This window comes from Coregonus clupeaformis, chromosome 23, assembly GCF_020615455.1.
Source record: "Coregonus clupeaformis isolate EN_2021a chromosome 23, ASM2061545v1, whole genome shotgun sequence".
NCBI lineage: Eukaryota > Metazoa > Chordata > Actinopteri > Salmoniformes > Salmonidae > Coregonus > Coregonus clupeaformis.
Genome location: NC_059214.1, coordinates 33,000,561 through 33,023,416, shown reverse-complemented (window position 1 = coordinate 33,023,416; position 22,856 = coordinate 33,000,561). Strand labels below are relative to the sequence as shown.

The following is a 22,856-nucleotide window of genomic DNA, read 5'->3' as shown; positions in this document are numbered from 1 at the left end:
TCATGTTGGTCAGATCATACTGTTATGATTTAACTGGATAGAACCCAAATGCAGACAAGTACACCAAGCCAGAGAAGTTTTAACAGGTTTATTATAATGTTCAATAGTCCAGGTTTCCAATAAATGGGGAAGAGCAAGTCCAGGTTACAGGGAGGGTACAGATCCAGGTCAGGGCAGGTGTGGTACCGTAATGTCCTAGTGTCCGTGGTGAGTCCAAAGGAGAGGCCCGATAGTGGAGAGCAGGATGGTGGTGGCAGGAGTGAAGCGGAGGCAGGAGTCAGGTTCCAAATATCTGTGGCACAGGAGAAAAAGTAAATAAACAGTCCAAAAAACACAAGAGCGAAAACAGACAGGTTGAGTCGGCAGCGAGACTAACATGGTTGTCTTGACTATGATCTGACGATGAGTGGAAAGTTTGACCGGGTCTTAAAGGCTGAGGTGATTATGGTGAATGAGCTGCAGCTGGAACCCTGACTCCCGCACACCAGACTTCACTCCTGCAATCAAGGACAGACAGAGGGGAGGGGGAGAGCAGAGAGAGAGCTACCTAGCAGCAGTAGGCCTAACACCTACAAAGCTAACTATCGTTAATGTAGAGTTAAATGACACAGGGAACTACAGCTGTCAAATAACAGATGATCAAAGTGGTGTACGGACAATGGACTGGAATTTGACCATCACTAATAACCTCACAGGTAATGGAAGCAATTTTCTGTTTATACTGTAACGTGGAGAATAAACTGTATTCTGTAATGCTAGATATAAATATGTACATTTATGAAGTTGAATTTTGACATGAACAGAAATGTCAATTATTGTGATAATTATTGCAAACAATCGATACTGAGTGTTATAATGTTATTATTTGGTTATTATCTCCCTTTTTTTTTACTATATTCTTCTAAAGCAAAGGAATATAACACTTGTTTTAGACTTGTCAACTTTCCTGAAAAACCCAATTGTTTCTGTATGTTTGTCTTAACACAGATAATGCTGAACATAGCCTACAGAGATTATTGCTCTTCACAATTCCTTCTGCTATTGGAGGAGTGATTCTCTGCATTAACATCTACTGTATGGTCTGGCTGTGTAGGTTAGTAGCTCAAAGTAGTGTACCTAAGAGCTCAATTCAGTCATATCTGCATTGCCTAATGCACTGTGGTCTCATTTTGTATCTATAGTTGAGTAGGAGTTATATTTCAATAAAATACCTAATTCATGTTACTTTGTTTCTGCAGGAAACGAAAACAGGAACAGACAAGTCATTGTAACAGGCACGGAGAGGTGAGTAGCCTAATTCAGATGGGTTGTGTTAAATGAGGAAGACACATTTAGGTTGAATGGCTAATTGACTACTGTAGGTATCCCCTTTCCATACAGCACTTGATCATTACTAAACTAAGTGGCTGCACAACTTCTGTTTTTCCAACCAGCAGGACGCCTTTTCCCGTTTTCTAAAACTCCCAATGTTCTGTCCATGTGTTTCTTTGAATCACTAAACACTTTACGCAGCGTCCTGCTTTTGTTTATGTTGTCTTGAAAATGTGTTTTAGAAAATGTTTTAGAAAACGGGAAGCGTCCTCCTGAGGGAGGGGTGAACACGCCTTTTCTAAAAGTCCGGGCTACAAATACGGAGTTTTCATGAATTTTTGTGATATAGCCAAATTTGTGGCTGTGGTAACTAGTGGAAAACAAACTTAGGATCCGAATCACGTTCTGCCCATGTGTTATTTTACACATACTTTCTCACTTTACTCTATCAAATCAAATCAAATGTATTTATAAAGCCCTTTTTACATCAGAAGATATCACAAAGTGCTTATACAGAAACCCAGCCTAAAACCCCAAACAGCAAGCAATGCAGATGTAGAAGCACGGTGACTAGGAAAAACCTAGAAAGGCAGGAACCTTTCTACATTTTACATTTTAGTCATTTAGCAGACGCTCTTATCCAGAGCGACTTACAGTTAGTGAGTGCATACATTTAGAAATAAAATTCATACTGGTCCCCCGTGGGAAACGAACCCACAACCCTGGCGTTGCAAACGCCATGCTCTACCAACTGAGCTACATGGGACTACTTCTAGAGAGGAACCAGGCTCTGAGGGGTGGCATTCCTCTTGAGCTGTGCCGGGTGGAGATTATAAGAGCACATTGCCATTAAGGCCAGATCGTTCTTCAAGATGTTCAAATGGTCATAGATGACCAGCAGTGTCAAATAATAATCCCAGTTGTTGTAGAGTGTGCAACAGGTCAGCACCTCAGGAGTAAATATCAGTTGGCTTTTCATAGCTGAGACAGCAGGTGAGACAGCAGGTGTGGTAGAGAGAGCGAGAGCGAGAGAGCGAGAAAGAGAGAGAGAGGGAGGGTCGAAAACAGCAAGTCCGGGACAAGGTAGCACGTCCGGTGAACAGGTCAGTGTTCCATAGCCACAGGCAAAACAGCAGAAACTGGATCAGCAGCACGACCAGGTGGACTGGGGATGGTGACAGCCAGGAGTCATCAGGCCAGGTAGTCCTGAGGCATGGTCCTAGGGCTCAGGTCCTCCTGGAGGGGAGAGAGAGAGAGAGGAGAATTAGAGAGAGCATATTTAAGTTCACACAGGACACCAGATAAGACAGGAGAATTTCACCAGATAGGACAGACTGACGCTAGCCCCGCGGCACATAGAGTATTGCAGCATAGATACTGAAGGCTGAGATGGGGGGAGGGGGGAGACAGGTGGAGCAGACGGGGGGCACTGTGGCCCTGTTCGACGATACCCCAGACAGGGCCAACCAGGCAGGATATAACCCCACTCACTTTGCCAAAGCACAGCCCCCACACCACTAGAGGGATATCAACAGACCACCAATTTACTACCCTGAGACAAGGCTGAGGTCAGCCCACAAAGATCTCCTCCACCGCATGAGCCCGAGGGGGCGCAAGACCAGAAAGGAAGATCACGTCAGTGACTCAACCCACTCAAGTCGAGTATAGCTAAAAAAGCCTGGAACGACGTGACACACCCCTTCTAGAGACGGCATAGAAGAGCACTAGTAAGCCAGTGACTCAGCCCCCGTAATCGGGTCAGAGGCAGAGAATCCCAGTGGAGAGAGGGGAGCTGGTCAGGCAGAGACAAATTCTAGGAACAATAAGGAGGCCTGCAACTTGTGACCGTAGCGTATGTGTAGGTATGTACGGCAGGACCAAATCGGAGAGATAGGTAGGAGCAAGTCCATGTAATGCTTTGTAGGTTAGCAGTAAAACCTTGAAATCAGCCCTTGACAGGAAGTGTAGAGAGGCTAATGGTATTATAATCACATTTTTGGGTTGCATTTTTGGGATGCATCTCTGCAGCGCTCCACCAACGTTCTGTCAAAAAAATTATCTAACATAAATCATGTAGCAGCTATAGGATATGGTAGAAAGAGTATGTGGCCTTTTCTGTAGCCTACAGGCTGGAGACAGAATGTATGACAATGTTATGACACAGACACTTTTTACATAATGCAGGTTTCACCATGCAGGTTTCTCTAAATGGCGCTCAATTAAATAAAACATTTGCTGTCACGTAACAAACAACATATCCTAAAAAGAGGACAGGTCAAATTAAAATGGACAACATGGAATGGACAATCACAACTGCTGTCCAGGAGTTTTACTCCATTGTCATGATCAGTGGTTTCAAGTTTGTATCCTTCAATGTTTGACAAGCTGATCATAGCGAAAAATAAAATACTTCTGCTTTTCCTGCTGTGTAAACACATTGCAAATAGGCTTGCCATAACTCCTCATAAAGTTGGGTAGCTGATATTCAGAGCTTAAATAGCCAAATTGATTAGTCACAGGAATCAGGACTAATAAAGCCAATGCAATGGCCTGTTTTACAAACGATGGGCCTACCACGTGGATGGGCATTCATAAAATTCCATTGCGGGCTGACATGGTAGGCTTCACTCCAGTAAGCACGAGCCAACGTCTTTTGGAAGTCTTATTTTTTTTACTGTCCGGGCTTCGTTTTTTTGGTGTTTTACAAACGGTAGGCTTACCACATAGATGGGCATTTATAAAATTCAATTTCAGGCAACACTGTAGGCTACACCTCAGTGAGCACGGACCGATGCCTTTTGGACGTCTTTTTTTGGTGCAGTTCCAGACTGGCCTTGACCGGCATTTTTTGGTCTCGGCTATGGCAGCAGAACGGCAAGGACCGGCCCTGACAGACACCGTTTCAACGGGGAAAGCAGAGCTGACTACAGTGACTGTGCTAGCGGTAGACTCCACTAAGCGGGCAGGCAGGCTAACAGCCTACTGCATGACCTGCACCCTATCTCATTGTGGAGCTAGAGGAGTCAGAAGAGGCTACTCACCCTCTTCTGAACCGTCAACCAATTTTGATCGACATGATGATTTAGCATATGTCTCATATTTCTGAACAGCTGAAATAAAAACTTGGTGGTGAGTTGATCGAACATTCCAAAAACAGATCAGGTGAATCCAGGTGAAAGCTATGATCCCTTATTAAATCTACTTCAATCAGTGTAGATGAACGGGAGTTGACAGGTTAAATAAGGATTTTCAAGCCTTGAGACAATTGAGACATGGATTGTGTAATCAAATCAAATCAAATCAAATTTTATTGGTCACATGCGCCGAATACAACAGGTGCAGACATTGCAGTGAAATGCTTACTTACAGCCCTTAACCAACAGTGCATTTATTTTAAACAAAAAAAGTAAGAATAAAACAACAACAAAAAAAGTGTTGAGAAAAAAAGAGCAGAAGTAAAATAAAGTGACAGTAGGGAGGCTATATATACAGTAAAATAAAGTGACAGTAGGGAGGCTATATATACAGGGGGGTACCGTTGCAGAGTCAATGTGCGGGGGGCACCGGCTAGTTGAGGTAGTTGAGGTAATATGTACATGTGGGTAGAGTTAAAGTGACTATGCATAAATACTTAACAGAGTAGCAGCAGCGTAAAAAGGATGGGGTGGGGGGGCAGTGCAAATAGTCCGGGTAGCCATGATTAGCTGTTCAGGAGTCTTATGGCTTGGGGGTAGAAGCTGTTGAGATGTCTTTTGGACCTAGACTTGGCACTCCGGTACCGCTTGCCGTGCGGTAGCAGAGAGAACAGTCTATGACTAGGGTGGCTGGAGTCTTTGACAATTTTGAGGGCCTTCCTCTGACACCGCCTGGTATAGAGGTCCTGGATGGCAGGGAGCTTTGCCCCAGTGATGTACTGGGCCGTACGCACTACCCTCTGTAGTGCCTTGAGGTCAGAGGCCAAGCAGTTGCCATACCAGGCGGTGATGCAACCAGTCAGGATGCTCTCGATGGTGCAGCTGTAGAATTTTTTGAGGATCTGAGGACCCATGCCAAATCTTTTTAGTCTCCTGAGGGGGAATAGGCTTTGTAGTGCCCTCTTCACGACTGTCTTGGTGTGTATGTGTGTTATTCAGGGTGAATGGGCAAGACAAAATATTTAAGTGCCTTTGAACAGGGTATGGTAGTAGGTGCCGGGAGCACCGGTTTGAGTGTGTCAAGGACTGCAACCCTGCTGGGTTTTTTACGTTCAACAGTTTCCCGTGTGTATCGAGAATGGTCCACCACCCAAAAGACATCCAGCCAACTTGACACAACTGTGGGGAGCATTGTAGTCAACATGGGTCAGCTTTCCTGTCGATCGCTTTCGACACCTTGTAGCGTCCATGCCCTGATTAATTGAGGCTGTTCTGAGGGCAAAAGGGGGTGCAACTCAATATTAGGAAGGTCTTCCTAATGTTTTGTACACTCAGTGTATATGAAGGCTATCTGTCTGTTTTAACGGATATTGCCGTAGCACAAGCAAGATGCAGTCTAGACATTGCATTGGTGCAAAACTACCAGTGTGTTGTGTGATGAGGAGTTGCTGAAGAAATAACTCTTTCTCCCAATAGCCAATATTTGCACATTAAATCGCTATTGACTGCGTGTCTGTGTCTTGCTTGTTGATGTGATGTGTAGGCTACATATAGCTTGCCTAGGCCAACTCCCCTCCTGAAAAAAGAACATGACATCGCTAGACTGCATGTTATGTTGTGCTTATGTTTGCTTTCACTGTTGTTCCAATAGAAAAATAATTAAGTTTGTTCAAACATTCGTCCGCGGAATCACCGGGTGAGTGCACACTGAGCAGCAGCTGAAAGGACTTGGAGGGGGAGTGCGCAGTGGATGCTACACATGCGCAGAAATCTCTGTATCTTTAGCCCAAAACTTTTGGGCTCCAGAAAATCCGGCTCTGCACTCACTCCATTTTTTAAAACACTGTAAAAATGTCCTGTTGTTTCTATCGTAACGTACTGGCAGCCAGTACCTGTGAGAAAAAAAGGTATTGTAAAAAAAGGTACAGTATGGTACCGTAGTGTATTTTACGGTATCTAATACTATTACTGTACTTGATTTACGGTACCAATAATACTACTGTAATCATTTTACAGTAACAAATAATCTTACTGTAATCTTTGGTAGTATTGTTTTACAATAACTTACAGGTAACTGAACTGTTAAAAATGTCCTGTAATTTTACGGTGAACTACCGACTTCTGGTTGTCGTGAAAATACGGTAAATATACAATAGTTACTGTGTTTTTACTGCTAAATTAAAGTGTTTTTGCTGAATGCTGCGGACAGTTGGCACAAATACACATTAGACCACGCTCCCAAATATGTTAATGTTCCCCACCAGTACATTGTCCCACCTACATTATAAGGAAGTATATAGGAGATGTCGTACCCACTGTGACTATTAAAACCTACCCTAACCATAAACCGTGGATAGATGGCAGCATTCGCAAAAAACTGAAAGCACGAACCACCGCATTTAACCATGGCAAGGTGACGGGGAATATGGCAGAATAAACAGAGTGGTCGTTCCCTCCGCAAGGAAAATAACCTCTCACTCAACATCAACAAAACAAAGGAGATGATCGTGGACTTCAGGAAACAGCAGAGGGAGTACCCCCCTATCCACATCGACGGGACAGCAGTGGAGGAGGTGGAAGGTTTTATTTTCCTCGGCGTACATATCACTGACAAACTGAAATGGTCCACCCACGCAGACAGTGTGGTGAAGAAGGCACAACAGCGTCTCTTCAACCTCAGGAGGCTGAAGAAATTTGGCCTGTCACCTAAAACCCTCACAAACTTTTACAGATGCACAATTGAGAACATCCTGTCAGGCTGTATCACCGCCTGGTACGGCAACTGCACCGCCCACAACCGCAGGGCTCTCCAGAGGGTGGTGCGGTCTGCACAACGCATCACCGGGGGCAAACTACCTGCCCTCCAGGACACCTAAAGCACCCGATGTCACAAGAAGGCCAAAAAGATAATGAAGGACAACTACCACCCGAGCCACTACCTGTTCACGCCGTTATCATCCAGAAGGCGAGGTCAGTACAGGTGCATCAAAGCTGGGACCGAGAGACTGAAAAACAGCTTCTATCTCAAGGCCATCAGCCTGTTAAACAGCCATCACTAGCACAGAGTCGCTGCTGCCTACATACAGACTTGAGAATCACTGGCCACTTTAATAAATGGAACAATAATCACTTTAATAATGCCACTTTAATAATGTTTACATATCTTGTATTACCCATCTCCTATGTATATACTGTATTCTATACAATCCATTGCAACTTAGCCTATGCCGCTCTGACAATGACATTGCTCATCCATATACAGTTGAAGTCGGAAGTTTACATACACTTAGGTTGGAGTCATTAAAACTTGTTTTTCAACCACTCCACAAATTTCTTGTTCACAAACTATCAAATCAAATCAAATCTAATTTTATTGGCCACATGCGCCGAATACAACAGGTGCAGACATTACAGTGAAATGCTTACTTACAGCCCTTAACCAACAGTGCATTTATTTTTAACAAAAAAGTAAAAATAAAACAACAACAAAAAAAGTGTTGAGAAAAAAAGAGCAGAAGTAAAACAAAATAACAGTAGGGAGGCCATACATACAGGGGGGTACCGGTGCAGAGTGAATGTGTGGGGGCACCGGCCAGCCGAGGCAGTTGAAGTAATATGTACATGTGGGTAGAGCCAAAGCGACCATGCACAAATAATCAACAGAGTAGCAGCAGCGTAAAAGGATGGGGTGGGGGGGCAGTGCAAATAGTCCGGGTAGCCATGATCAGCTGTTCAGGAGTCTTATGGCTTGGAGGTAGAAGCTGTTGAGAAGTCTTTTGGACCTAGACTTGGCACTCCGGTACCGCTTGCCGTGCGGTAGCAGAGAGAACAGTCTATGACTAGGGTGGCTGGAGTCTTTGACAATTTTGAGGGCCTTCCTCTGACACCGCCTGGTATAGAGGTCCTGGATGGCATGAAGCTTGGCCCGGGATTCACGGGGACTATGGTGGTCTGCTTGAAACATGTTGGTATTACAGACTCAGTCAGGGACATGTTGAAAATGTCAGTGAAGACACTTGCCAGTTGGTCAACACATGCTCGGAGTACACGTCCTGGTAATCCGTCTGGCCCTGCGGCCTTGTGAATGTTGACCTGCTTAAAAGTCTTATAGTTTTGGCAAGTCGGTTAGGACATCTACTTTGTGCATGACACAAGCCATTTTTCCAACAATTGTTTACAGACAGATTATTTCACTTAAAATTCACTGTATCACAATTCCATTGGGTCAGAAGTTTACATACACTAAGTTGACTGTGCCTTTAAACAGCTCGGAAAATTCCAGACAATTGTCATTGCTTTAGCAGCTTCTGATAGGCTAATTGACATCATTTGAGTCAATTGGAGGTTTACTTGTGGATGTATTTCAAGGCCTACCTTCAAACTCAATGGCTCTTTGCTTGACATCATGGGAAAATTAAAAGAAATCAGCCAAGACCTCAGAAAAGAAATTGTAGACCTCCACAGACTGGTTCATCCATGGGAGCAATTTCCAAATGCCTGAAGGTACCACATTCATCTGTACAAACAATAGTACGCAAGTATAAACACCATGGGACCACGCAGCCGTCATACCGCTCAGGAAGGAGACGCGTTTTGTCTCCTAGAGATGAATGTACTTTGGTGCGAAAAGCGCAAATCAATCCCAGAACAACAGCAAAGGACCTTGTGAAGATGCTGGAGGAAACAGGTACAAAAGTATCTATATCCACAGTAAAACGAGTCATATATCAAGATAACCTGAAAGGCCGCTCAGCAGGGAAGAAGCCACTGCTCCAAAACCGCTGCTCCAAAACCGCCATAAAAAAGCCAGACTACGGTTTGCAACTGCACATGGGGACAAAGATCGTTCTTTTTGGAGAAATGTCCTCTGGTCTGATGAAACAAAAAATAGAACTGTTTGGCCACAATGACCATCGTTATTGCTTGCAAGCCGAAGAACACAATCCCAAACGTGAAGCACAGGAGTGGTAGAATCAAATAAAATCAAATTGTATTTGCCAAATGAGCCGAATTCAACAGGTGTAGACATTACAGTGAAATGCTTACTTACAAGCCCTTAACCAACAATGTAGTTTTTTAAACTAAAGAGCAGCAGTAAAATTACAGTAGGGAGGCTATATACCGGCTAGTCGAGGTAATTGAGGTAATATGTACATGTGGGTAGAGTTAAAGTGACTCTGCATAAATAATAAACAGAGTAGCAGCAGCGTGAAAGAGGGGGATGGGGTGGAGGTGGGGGTGGGGGGGCATTGCAAATAGTCCGGGTAGCCATGATTAGCTGTTCAGGAGTCTTATGGCTTGGGGGTAGAAGCTGTTGAGAAGCCTTTTTGACCTAGACTTGGCGCTCCGGTACTGCTTGCCGTGCGGTAGCAGAGAGAACAGTCTATGACTATGGTGGCTGGAGTCTTTGACAATTTTGAGGGCCTTCCTCTGACACCGCCTGGTATAGAGGTCATGGATGGCATGAAGCTTGGCCCCAGTGATGTACTGGGCCATACGCACTACCCTCTGTAGTGCCTTGCGGTCGGAGGCCGAGCAGTTGCCATACCAGGCGGTGATGCAACCAGTCAGGATGCTCTCGATGGTGCAGCTGTAGAACTTTTTGAGGATCTGAGGACCCATGCCAAATCTTTTCAGTCTCCTGAGGGGGAATAGGCTTTGTCGTGCCCTCTTCACAACTGTCTTGGTGTGTTTGGACCATGAGAGTTCGTTGGTCACCAACGAAGGTCTCAACCTGTTCCACTACAGCCCCGTCGATGAGAATGGGGGCGTGCTCAGTCCTCTTTTTTTTCCTGTAGTCCACAATCATCTCCTTTGTCTTGATCACGTTGAGGGAGAGGTTGTTATCCTGGCACCACACGGCCAGGTCTCTGACCTCCTCCCTATAGGCTGTCTCATCATTGTCGGTGATCAGGCCTACCACTGTTGTGTCGTCAGCAAACTTAATGATGGTGTTGGAGTCGTGCCTGGCCATGCAGTCAATGGTGAATAGGGAGTACAGGAGGGGACTGAGCACGCACCCATGAAGGGCCCCCGTGTTGAGGATCAGCGTCGCAGATGTGTTGTTACCTACCCTTACCACCTGGGGGCGGCCCGTCAGGAAGTCCAGGATCCAGTTGCAGAGGGAGGTGTTTAGTCCCAGGATCCTTAGCTTAGTGATGAGCTTTGAGGGCACTATGGTGTTGAACGCTGAGCTGTAGTCAATGAATAGCATTCTCACGTACAGAGGGGAAAAAAAGTATTTAGTCAGCCACCAATTGTGCAAGTTCTCCCACTTAAAAATTCCAGAAAAGTTGGCACTCCGGTACCAATTTTGTTTCTGGTGTCCTTTGACAGCTCTTTGGTCTTGGCCATAGTGGAGTTTGGAGTGTGACTGTTTGAGGTTGTGGACAGGTGTCTTTTATACTGATAACAAGTTCAAACAGGTGCCATTAATACAGGTAACGAGTGGAGGACAGAGGAGCCTCTTAAAGAAGAAGTTACAGGTCTGTGAGAGCCAGAAATCTTGCTTGTTTGTAGGTGACCAAATACTTATTTTCCACCATAATTTGCAAATAAATTCATTCAAAATCCTACAATGTGATTTTCTTGAAAAAAAATTCTCATTCTCATCTTTTTAAGTGGGAGAACTTGCACAATTGGTGGCTGACTAAATACTTTTTTCCCCCACTGTAGGTGTTCCTCTTGTCCAGGTGGGAAAGGGCAGTGTGGAGTGCAATAGAGATTGCATCATATGTGGATCTGTTGGGGCGGTATGCAAATTGGAGTAGGTCTAGTTTTTCTTGGATAATGGTGTTGATGTGAGCCATGACCAGCCTTTCAAAGCACTTCATGGCTACAGACATGAGTGCTACGGGTCGGTAGTCTTTATGCAGGTTATCTTAGTGTCCTTGGGCACGGGGACTATGGTTGTCTGCTTGAAACATGTTGGTATTACAGACTCAGTCAGGGACATGTTGAAAATGTCAGTGAAGACACTTGCCAGTTGGTCAGCACATGCTCGGAGTACACGTCCTGGTAATCCGTCTGGCCCTGCGGCCTTGTGAATGTTGACCTGCTTAAAAGTCTTACTCACATCGGCTACGGAAAGCATGATCACATAGTCATCCGGAACAGCTGGTGCTCTCATGCATGCTTCAGTGTTGCTTGCCTCGAAGCGAGCATAGAAATGATTTAGCTCATCTGGTAGGCTTGTGTCACTGGGTAGCTCGTGGTTGTGCTTCTCTTTGTAGTCTGTAATAGTTTTCAAGCCCTGCCACATCCGACGAGCGTCAGAGCCGGTGTAGTACGATTGAATCTTAGTCCGGTATTGACTCTTTGCCTGTTTGATTGTTCGTCGGAGGGAAAGCAGGATTTCTTATAAGCGTCCGGGTTAGAGTCCCGCTCCTTGAAAGCAGCAGCTCTACCCTTTAGCTCAGTGCGGATGTTGCCTGTAATCCATGGCTTCTGGTTGGGGTATGCACGTACGGTCACTGTGGGGGTGCTTTGCTGCAGGAGGGACTGGTGCACTTCACAAAATAGATGGCATCACGAGGAAGGAAAATTATGTGGATATATTGAAGCAACATCTCAAGACATCAGTCAGGAAGTTAAAGCTTGGTCGCAAATGGGTCTTCCAAATGGACAATGACCCCAAGCATACTTCTAAAGTTGTGGCAAAATGGCTTAAGTACAACAAAGTCAAGGTATTGGAGTGGTCATCACAAAGCCCTGACCTCAATCCTATAGAAAATGTGTGTGCAGAACTGAAAAAGCATGTGCGAGCAAGGAGGCCTACAAACCTGACTCAGTAACACCAGCTCTGTCAGGAGGAATGGGCCAAAATTCACCCAACTTATTTTGGGAAGCTTGTGGAAGACTACCCTAAACGTTTGACCCAAGTTAAACAATTTAAAGGTGATGCTACCAAATACTAATTGAGTGTATGTAAACTTCTGACCCACTGGGAATGTGATGAAAGAAATAAAAGCTGAAATAAATAATTCTCTCTACTATTATTCTGACATTTCACATTCTTAAAATAAAGTGGTGATCCTAACTGACCTAAGACAGGGAATATTTACTAGGATTAAATGTCAGAAATTGTGAAAAACTGAGTTTAAATGTATTTGGCTAAGGTGTATTTAAACTTCCCACTTCAACTGTATATAAAGGGGGCTTTACTATTTTTAGGTAGTGTAATGACTTTTGCTTCCCTCCTGGCCTGAGGGCACACACTTTCTAGTAGGCTTAAATTGAAGATATGTCAAATAGGAGTGGCAATATCATCCGCTATTATCCTCATTAATTTCCCACCCAAGTTGTAAGACCCTGGTGGCTTCTCATTGTTGATGGACAAAACATTTTTTTCACCTCTTCCACACTCACTTTACGTAATTTAAAACTTTCTTTCATAATTTGGTCAGATATACTTGGATGTGTAGTGTCAGTGTTTGTTGCTGGCATATTATGCCCAAGTTTGCTAATCTTGCCGATGTAAAAATAATTAAAGTAGTTGGCAATATCAGTGGGTTTTGTGATGAATGAGCCATCTGATTCAATGAATGATGGCGCGGAGTTAGCCTTTTTGCCCAAACTTTTATTGAAGCTTTTTATTATCATTCTTTATGTCATTTATCTTTGTTTCATAGTGTAGTTTATTCTTATTTTTATTCAGTTTAGTCACATGATTTCTCAATTTGCAGCCAGACTTATTTGCAATTTCTTTTGCCTCATCCCTCTCAACCATACAATTTTTTAATTCCTCATCAATACACAAGGATTTCATAGTTTTTACAGTCATTATTAATGGGTGCATGCTTATTAGTAACTTTAATAAGCAATTTCATAAATGTGTCAAGTGCAGCGGTTACAGGAGGGGGTGCAGTTCCGGAGAAACCCACTAGGTGTCATCCTCCGACAACCTTAGGCACCTCCTCACTCACAGATGGGACTAATCATCATCCTATTGGTGTCACCTGTGTCTATCTGTTCACCTGTGTATTTATGCCCTCACTTCCCTTGCTCAGTTTTCTCTACTAGTTTCTCTATGTCCAGCAGTACTACTCAGTGTCTGATTGGAGACCTATGTACAGGTACTTGAGAAGTGTTCTCCCTGTTTCGTTATTTGTTTCTGTCTTAGGTAGTATTTTGTATTTTGGCTGTCAGACGGTTTTTGGAGACTTATTTGCTCCGCCTTTCTTTCATCGTGATAAGTCCGTTATTTTGTATTCTGGCTTCGGCCCACCAGTAAAGATCCTTGTTTCATCATCTCTGCCTACTGCCTACTGTATATCCTGCATGCACCTGGGTCACACCTCACCCCAACCCTTACATGTTTGGAGAGTTCCTTGGTCTTCATGGTGCCGCTTGCTTGGTGGTGCCCCTTGCTTAGTGGTGTTGCAGACTCTGGGGCCTTTCAGAACAGGTGTATATATACTGAGATCATGTGACACTTAGATTGCACACAGGTGGACTTTAACTAATTATGTGACTTCTGAAGGGAATTGGTTGCAGGTTGTAATGCAACAAAATAGGAAAAACGCCAAAGGGGATGAATACTTTTGCATGGCACTGTAATGCCAGTTAATTTGTCCCAATAATTTTGGTCCCCCAAAATGGGGGGACTATGTACAAAAAGTCATGTAATTTCTAAATGGTTCACCTGATATGGATAAAAAATACCCTCAAATTAAAGCTGAAAGTCTGCACTTTAACCTCATAGTCATTGTATATTTTCAAATCCAAAGTGCCAGAGTACAGAGACAAAAAAAAAAAGTGTCACTGTCCCAATACTTTTGGATCTCACTGTATTTATAGCTGTCTTGTAGTTTTTATCTTTGTGTTGTGTCAATGGAATTTTTGCCCTCTAGAGTTTGCTTGGTTTTTTAAATTAATCCGTGTGGGTTTTTGTAATCAGTTGAGTCGGGTTACATTTTCTTTAAATGGTCTGAGGCCAGGGTAAGCCAATATAAGTTGAAATCCCTCTAACGTGACTAATTCAGATGACAGAATGGTGCCGTAGCCGGAAATGTCAGGTTGCTCACAACCAAGAGGTTGAGTTTAAATCCCAGTAGGTTGAGTCCCAACTGTGCTCACAGTACATCATTTTACAAGATTGTACTGTATCACTTAGCATGTAAAATTATAATGTCTTGCAGTAAAAATACATTCAATATAATTTACAAGAGTGTACTGTAATCAGAACACAGCAACATACTGTAATTTTACAGCAATAACACCTTGAAGTTGTCTTATATATATAGATATACACTATATACACAAAAGTATGTGGACACCCCTTCAAATTAAAGGATTCAGCTATTTCAGCCACACCCATTGCATACAGGTGTATAAAATCGAGCATACGGCCATGCAATCTCCATAGACAAATATACTTTTTTTTGGTTGCCCGCTCTGAAGATGTCTATATTGGTCCGCTTAAACAAGACAAGTAAAGGCCCAGTGCACTACCATCGTGATATTTATTTAGCTAAATGTATTTGAGTGTTTACCAGCATTTGTAACTTGAGTCTGCAAATTATCTGTACAAAACAGTTAATCTGATAATACTTGTGGAATATAAAAATACTTGCTTGACATACTGTATGTTTTCCAGTTTCTTGAAGTACTTTGCAAATGCAAATTATTTCTATGTGAAACAGAAATGGTCTATTCATCCCTTTTCCATTTTAGTAGACGGTCTTATCCAGAGCAACTTGCAGTAGTGAGTGCATACATGTTCATACTTCTTCTTACTGGTCCCTCGTGGGAATCAAACCAACAACCATAGCATTGCTCTACCAAGTGAGCCACATCATATCATCACAAACCACTTGATGTCTCAATGTACTCAATTACTGTATTGTGCATTGTTTTTCTTCATGGTGATGGAAAGTCTACAGGTACAAACCTAGATGACCAGCCTACAATACACAGTGCTTGACTTGGGATGGAAGAAGTGCAGGAGCTGTCTTTCTCCAAATCGGTATATTAGACTTTGTTCACCGAAATTCACAAATTACATTATGCTATAAAGACCTCTGATTATTCACTGTTAAGGGTTCATACACATTTTCCATGAGTTCTACATGACAACCAAATGTTCATGACCATTACTATAGCCTACATGAAAAAGAAACCATTATTGACACTGGAAGGCTGTAGAGTCTGATCCCATGTAGGCCTACCATCTCCTGCCGTTGTGCCCTTTATCAAGGCACTTAACCCCCAACAAAGTAGAACTGCACTGTTAGTCACATATTGTCAACATGTGGTCAACCCACCATCTGGAGAGCTCCTGGGTGTGCAGACTTCGATTTTGATCCAGCCCTGAAACACCCAAGTCTGCTTATCAAGGTCATGCTGATGTTTAGGCTATAATGTGGTTAGACCAGGGCCTGTACACCCAGTAGCTATCCTGGAGGATGGTTGCCACCCTTGATATAAAATATTGCAACATTATAACCAAATACTTTTGTCTTTATAAAATGATTCCCTCATTCAATGAATCAGGGATCAATTGGAGAAGGTAGGCTACTTCAAAGCAAGGTATTTAACTGTTTACTGTATACAGTATATAAGGCTCAAATATTCATATTTCAGGGGAGATCTATGCACAGCAAGTTATTTGTCAATTAAGATATTTGTGGAATAGGTTTGTTGTCGCAATTACATGGCTACGGTTTTTATAGAGGGGAATCCCGGCTTTCCAACTGTACAGATTTATTTAGGCTACAGTGCCGGTGGAAAGCGACAAAGACATTAATGCTTTGTTAGCTTTAGTTAACTTGCGAGATAACTGCTACATTGAATTGGCTATATAGTTACTATGTTGTCTGTCATTATTTTATACCTGCCGCTGAGATGTCACGCTCTCTCTCCTCGGGCAACGGCCCATTCGCACTGGCACACACGCAGCACACACAGACAAGCACTGAGGGGTCATTCCGATAATGGCTGATATGTTGATTTTTAAGTGATTGATCATATTTAAAAGTGTGCCTTCATGAATTACATTAGCAAAAATTAAGAAACTAATTCCCATGACTTTTCATGGCCTTACAAACCATAATTTGACACTTGCAGCAGCGCATCATACACATTCAGGTTGGCACATTTTCATCTCGAACAGCCTACTGTCACACACAGATTCACAGACTAGCAGCAAATAAACTTGAACAAAGCGGAAACAGGAAATGAATGCCCACTTTCCATTGCTATTCAATGCAGATCCCATCTTCATTCCGCTTTGATCAGTCTTTTTTGCCTCAGTGTGTGAATCTGGGCCACCAATAGGCTACTTTGTTCTATAGAGGAGCTGGTACACAATTCCCCAAAAATGTGAAGTGCCGGTATGGTGCTCTGGACAGCTCCGGCCCAAGTCAAGCACTGACAATACAGTAATGTACATTTACATTAAGTGGTTTGTAAGGATGGTAAATTAATACTGCACAAAAAGTGGTTCTTTTACATGTTATTTGACCAAGAAAAATATTTAATTTGATGTGGATGTTTTGCGACTTTACCCATAACTTTGCACCTTTTGATGTACAGTACCAGTCAAAAGTTTGGACATTCCTACTCATTCCAGGGATTTTCTTTATTTTTTACTATTTTCTACATTGTAGAATAATAGTGAAGACATCAAAACTATGAAATAGCACATATGGAATCATGTAGTAACCAAAAAAGTGTTCAACAAATCAAAATATATTTTATATTTGAGATTCTTCAAATAGCCACCCTTTGCCTTGATGACAGATTTGCACACTCTTGTCATTCTCTCAACCAGCTGGGAAGGAGTTCCCACATGTGCTGAGCACTTGTTGGCTGCTTTTCCTTCACTCTGCGGTCCGACTCATCCCAAACCATCTCAATTGGGATGAGGTTGGGTGATTGTGGAGGCCAGGCCATCTGATGCAGCACTCCATCACTCTCCTTCTTGGTAAAATAGCCCTTACACAGCCTGGAGGTGTGTTGGGTCATTGTCCTGTTGAAAAACAAATGATAGTCCCACTAAGCCCAAACCAGATGGGATGGCGTATCACTGCAGAATGCTGTGGTAGCCATGCTGGTTTAGTGTGCCTTGAATTCTAAATAAATCACAGACAGTGTCACCAGCAAAGCACCCCCACACCATAACACCTCCTCCTCCATACTTTACGGTGGGAACTACACATGCAGAGATAATCTGTTCACCCACACCGCGTCTCACAAAGACACGATGGTTGGAACCAAAAATCTCCCATTTCCACCTGTCTAATGTCCATTGCTCATGTTTCTTGGCCCAAGCAGGTATTTTCTTCTTATTGGTGTCCTTTAGTAGTGGTTTCTTTGCAGCAATTTGACCATGAAGACCTGATTCACTGTCCCTCCTGAACAGTTGATGTTGAGATGTGTCTGTGACTTGAACTCAGTGAAGCATTTATTTGGGCTGCAATTTCTGAGGCTGGTAACTCTAATGTACTTATCCTCGGCAGCAGAGGTAACTCTGGGTCTTCCATTCCTGTGGCGGTCCTCATGAGAGCCAGTTTCATCATAGCGATTGATGGTTTTTGCGACTGCACTTGAAGAAACTTTCAAAGTTCTTGACATTTTCCGTACTTACTGACCTTCATATCTTAAAGTAACGGTGGACTGTCGTTTCTCTTTGCTTATTTGAGCTGTTCTTGCCTTAATATGGACTTGGTATTTTACCAAATAGGGCTATCTTCTGTATACCACCCCTACCTTGTCACAACACAACTGATTGGCTCAAACGCATTAAGAAGCAAAGACATTCCACAAATTAACTTTTAAGAAGGCACACCTGTTAATTGAAATGCATTCCAGGTGACTACCTCATAAAGCTGGTTGAGAGAATGCCAAGAGTGTGCAAAGCTGTTATCAAGGCAAAGGGTGGCTATATGAAGAATCTCAAATATGAAATATGTTTTGATTTGTTTAACACTTTTTTGGTTATTACATGATTCCATATGTGTTTTTCCATGGTTGATGTCGTCACTATTATTCTACAATGTAAAAAAATAGTAGAAATAAAGAAAAAGCCTTGAATGAGTAGGTGTGTCCAAACTTTTGGCTGGTAGTGTAAATGTTTGAGGACAGGGTTCTGGTCTGGATTCCATTTGAATGACAATCACATAGAAAGGGACAGGGCAACAACTCTTATAATTTGAACTATTGAATCCTGCAAGATACTATTCTTAATTATATAACTAATTTCTTGCCATATTTTTGTTTATTAATAATAATTATTTTTTTCACATTTTCTGGGGGTGCTGCTGCACCCTCAGCACCCATTTACATTTACATTTGCGTCATTTAGCAGACGCTCTTATCCAGAGCGACTTACAAGTTGGTGCATTCACCTTATAGCCAGTGGGTTAACCACTTTACAATGTTTTTATTTTATTTTTATTTATTTTGGGGGGGGGGGGTAAGGGGGGGGTAGAAGGATTACTTTATCCGCAACCCTACTTCTCACGGCTATACCTGTATCAGTTGAATTTTTTTTATGGAAGTATATATGGAGACTGTTTAATGCCAAAAACAACAGGTTAAATAATAAAAAGTTTCCTGATCTTTCTTATATCTCTCAGATACATGCATTCGGAAATTATTCAGACCCTTTCACTTTTTGCACATTTTGTTACGTCACAAGCTTATTCTAAAATTTTATAAATCGTTTTTTTCCCTCATTAATTGACACACAATACTCCACAATAGCAAAGCAAAAATTGTTTTTTAGAAATGTTTGAAAATGTATAAAAAAAAACGGAAATATCACATTTACATAAGTATTCAGACCCTTTACTCAGTACTTTGTTGAAGAACCTTTGGCAGCGATTACAGCATCGAGTCTTCTTGGGTATGACACTACAAGCTTGGCACACCTGTATTTGGGGAGTTTCTCCCATTCTTCTCTTCAGATCCTCTCAAGCTCTGTCAGGATGGATGGGGAGCGCCACAGCACAGCTATTTTCAGGTCTCTCCAGAGATGTTTGATCAGGTTCAAGTCCAAGCTCTGGCTGGGCAACTCAAGGACATTAAGAGACTTGTCCAGAAGCCACTCCTGCGTTGTCTTGGCTGTGTGCTTAGGGTCGTTGTCCTGTTGGAAGGTGAACCTTCGCCCCAGTCTGAGGTCCTGAGCGCTCTGGAGCAGGTTTTCATCAAGGATCTCTCTGTACTTTGATCCGTTCATCTTTCCCTCGATCCTGACTAGTCTCCCAGTCCCTGCCCCTAAAAAACATCCCCACAGCATGATGCTGCCACCACAATGCTTCCCCGTAGAGATGGTGCCATGTTTCCTCCAGACGTTACATTTTCCATTCAGGCCAAAGAGTTCAATCTTGGTTTCATCAGACCAGAGAATCTTGTTTTTCATGGTCCGTCCTTTAGGTACCTTTTGGCAAACTCCAAGCGGGCTGTCATGTGCCTTTTACTGAGGAGTGGCTTCCCTCTGGCCACTATACCATAAAGGCCTGATTGGTGGAGTGCTGCAGAGATGGTTGTCCATCTGGAAGGTTCTCCCATATCCACAGAGGAACTCTGGAGCTCTGTCATAGTAACCATCGGGTTCTTGGTCACCTCCCTGACCAAGGCCCTTCTCCCCCGATTGCTCAGTTTGACCGGGCGGCCAGCTCTAGGAAGAGTCTTGGTGGTTCCAAACTTCTTCCATTTAAGACTTTTAAGGCCACTGTATTTTCTTTTTAACCTCTACGGGATCGGTGTCCCGTATACGGGACAGTTGAGCTAACATGCGTTAATGTGATTAGCATGACTGTTGTATGTAACAGCAAACCTTCCAGGAGATAGACATGTCTTAAATGGGCAGAAAGCTTAAATTCTTGTTAATCTAACTGCACTGTCCAATTTACAGTAGCTATTACAGTGAAAATATACCATGCTATTGTTTGAGGAGAGTGCACAACAACAAAAAACTTATCACGGCAACTGGTTTAATAGATTCACCTCTGAAGCTAAATAATGTACTTACATTCAGTAAATCTTGCTGTGATTTGTCATCCTAAGAGATTAAATGTAGCATATTTATGTTTGATAAAATCCATTTTTATATTCAAATGTAGGAACTGGGTTCTACAGTTTGAATACATGCTGTCTCTGGCTCCACACCCACCCCGCCCAGCCATCTAGATGGGTGAAAGTTAGTGTATAAGTTAATGATCCATCATGTATGACATTCCTGGCAGTGTGTAAACTTACATTTTGTATTACCATATAATTTGTGTATGTTCTCTATAGTTATGTACTTGAAAATGTATCAATTGACCAATTCGGCACATTTGGGCAGACTTGATACAAATTAGTCCAGTATTGCAATGCTTCACTGGATCAATCTGAAACTTTGCACACACACTGTTGCCATCTAGTGGCCATAATTTAAATTGCGCCTAAACTGCAATATTATATTGTGGCCTTTCTCTTGCATTTCAAAGATGATGGAACAAAAAAACACACCCCCAAAACTTTTTTTGTTGGTATTATCTTTTACCAGATCGAATGTGTTATATTCTCCTACATTAATTTCACATTTCCAAAAACTTAAAAGTGTTTCCTTTCAAATGATATCAAGAATATGCATATCCTTGCTTCAGGTCCTGAGCTACAGGCAGTTAGGTTTGGGTATGTCATTTTAGGCGAAAATTGAAAAAAAGGGTCCAATCCTTAAGAGGTTAATACATTTGCAAACATTTCTAAAAACCTGTTTTTGCATTGTCATTATGGGGTATTGTTTGTAGATTGATGAGGAAAACATTTCATTTAATCAATTTTAGAATGTTACAAAATGTGGAAAAAGTCAAGGGGTCTGAATACATTCCGAATGCACTGTATAGGACAGACACTTCAGAACAAACTTATTTTAGATTTTTTTAGGGGGACTATCTGTTCTTCTATGTAGTGAATCTGATATTCAATGTGTTTGTATGGGCTAATGGCAGTAATGCCAAAAATAATTTGTCATGAAATAATTGTTTAATATATTTTTTTATACTTATAATTCAAAATCAAATAGCTAAATGATCCTTGTTATGACCTTCTTAAAACATTTCCATATACAGTAGCTTAGTAGCTATATGTTTGTGTTTATACAGAACCTCCCAGTGAGTTTGTGTTTATACAGGACCTCCCACCCTCACCTTCCATCAACCAATCATGTCAATGCTGACCTATACGGAGCTATCCGCATTGTTACACAATTTGAGAGGCGCGCGGTGATGCGGTACAGAGCTGAATTTGGGCTATGCGTGCCTCCGGAGGCTCCGCAATTGCGTCACACCATCCACAATATTCGGATCAAGCATAAATCAGCTCTTACTGTATGGGTTAATCAGCACTGTCTCCTCTCTCACATCTACTCTCTTCAACTCTCCTTTTGCCTCACATCTTTTTTGCTACTACTTTTCTCTCCTGTTTTCACCTCTCCTCTCATCTATCTTTTCTCTCTCTTCACTCCTCTCTTCTGCTCTCCTCTCTTCTCTCCCCTACAGGAGAGCAATGCCCAGTCTGATGGTCACACTGCCCGAAGAGAACAATGCCAGTGGAGACTCAACTCAGTCTATGGACAGCAGTAATCACACAGCAGTTACTTAACATGCCAAAAAAGAGTCAGGTATCATAGACTGGTTAGCTGACAATGTCACGAAAACAATGCACACGCTTCAATGCGGCAGAAATCTGTGTGTTGTTGTGATTTTGGATGACCAGATAACTAGCAACATTGACAAGAATCTGCCATGTGGGAATCTTAGGTGGTTCGTTTCAGCTTGTTGTGTCTAGTTATTGATACTGTGATGGAAAATATTATGTTTGTGCTTTTCTAATAACCAATTTCTGTTTTCTATGTTTGTACTTTTCTAATAACCAATTTCTGTAATTTGGCAGTACGCCCAGAACCTTGTTTTGAGAACGAAAGGGATATCTCAGTTTCAATGTCTCAGCTTGGCGAGAGGAAGCCTTGTGAGGTATTGGTCGGGCACATGCATGAACCAAACGTTCATGATGAATTAATTATGAATAATGAATAAGCTAAATCATGCAAATATAACTGTCTGTGTAAGCAATATATAAGAGAACTAACGGGACTTCCTCGGGAGAGCTCACTTCAGACCAGTACTTTATGCATCTAAGTTTGACTGTGACCTCTCCAGCTTGCTGTTAGTAAACAATGATTCATTTGAGATTGACTTTGAGTGTCCATGTGTAGAATTTCCACGACAATTTGGCGTCAACAAACAGGATGATTGATTCTGCCTGCGGAGCTTTCCAGTGAGGGTCTGCGAGGAAAACCGGTGGCGTATTTTATGAAGCGTGAGGGAAATTCCCGTCTGACCAAAAGATGACGTGTACCCGCCCAGACCCTTACTGTGAGCTGCCCAGGAGGAGACACATCATCCGCGAACAATTGAGGGA

The 22,856-nt window shown here is 42.5% G+C and overlaps 1 long non-coding RNA gene across 1 annotated transcript; it reads left to right on the top strand.

Moving 5' to 3' along the window:
* Positions 1-994: 994 nt before the first annotated feature.
* LOC123481697 lies at positions 995-22,317 on the top strand. Its single transcript, XR_006657236.1, has 3 exons — positions 995-1,093; positions 1,239-1,284; positions 21,935-22,317. It is a non-coding gene; the product is annotated as an uncharacterized LOC123481697 (long non-coding RNA).
* The last annotated feature ends 539 nt before the right edge of the window (positions 22,318-22,856 follow it).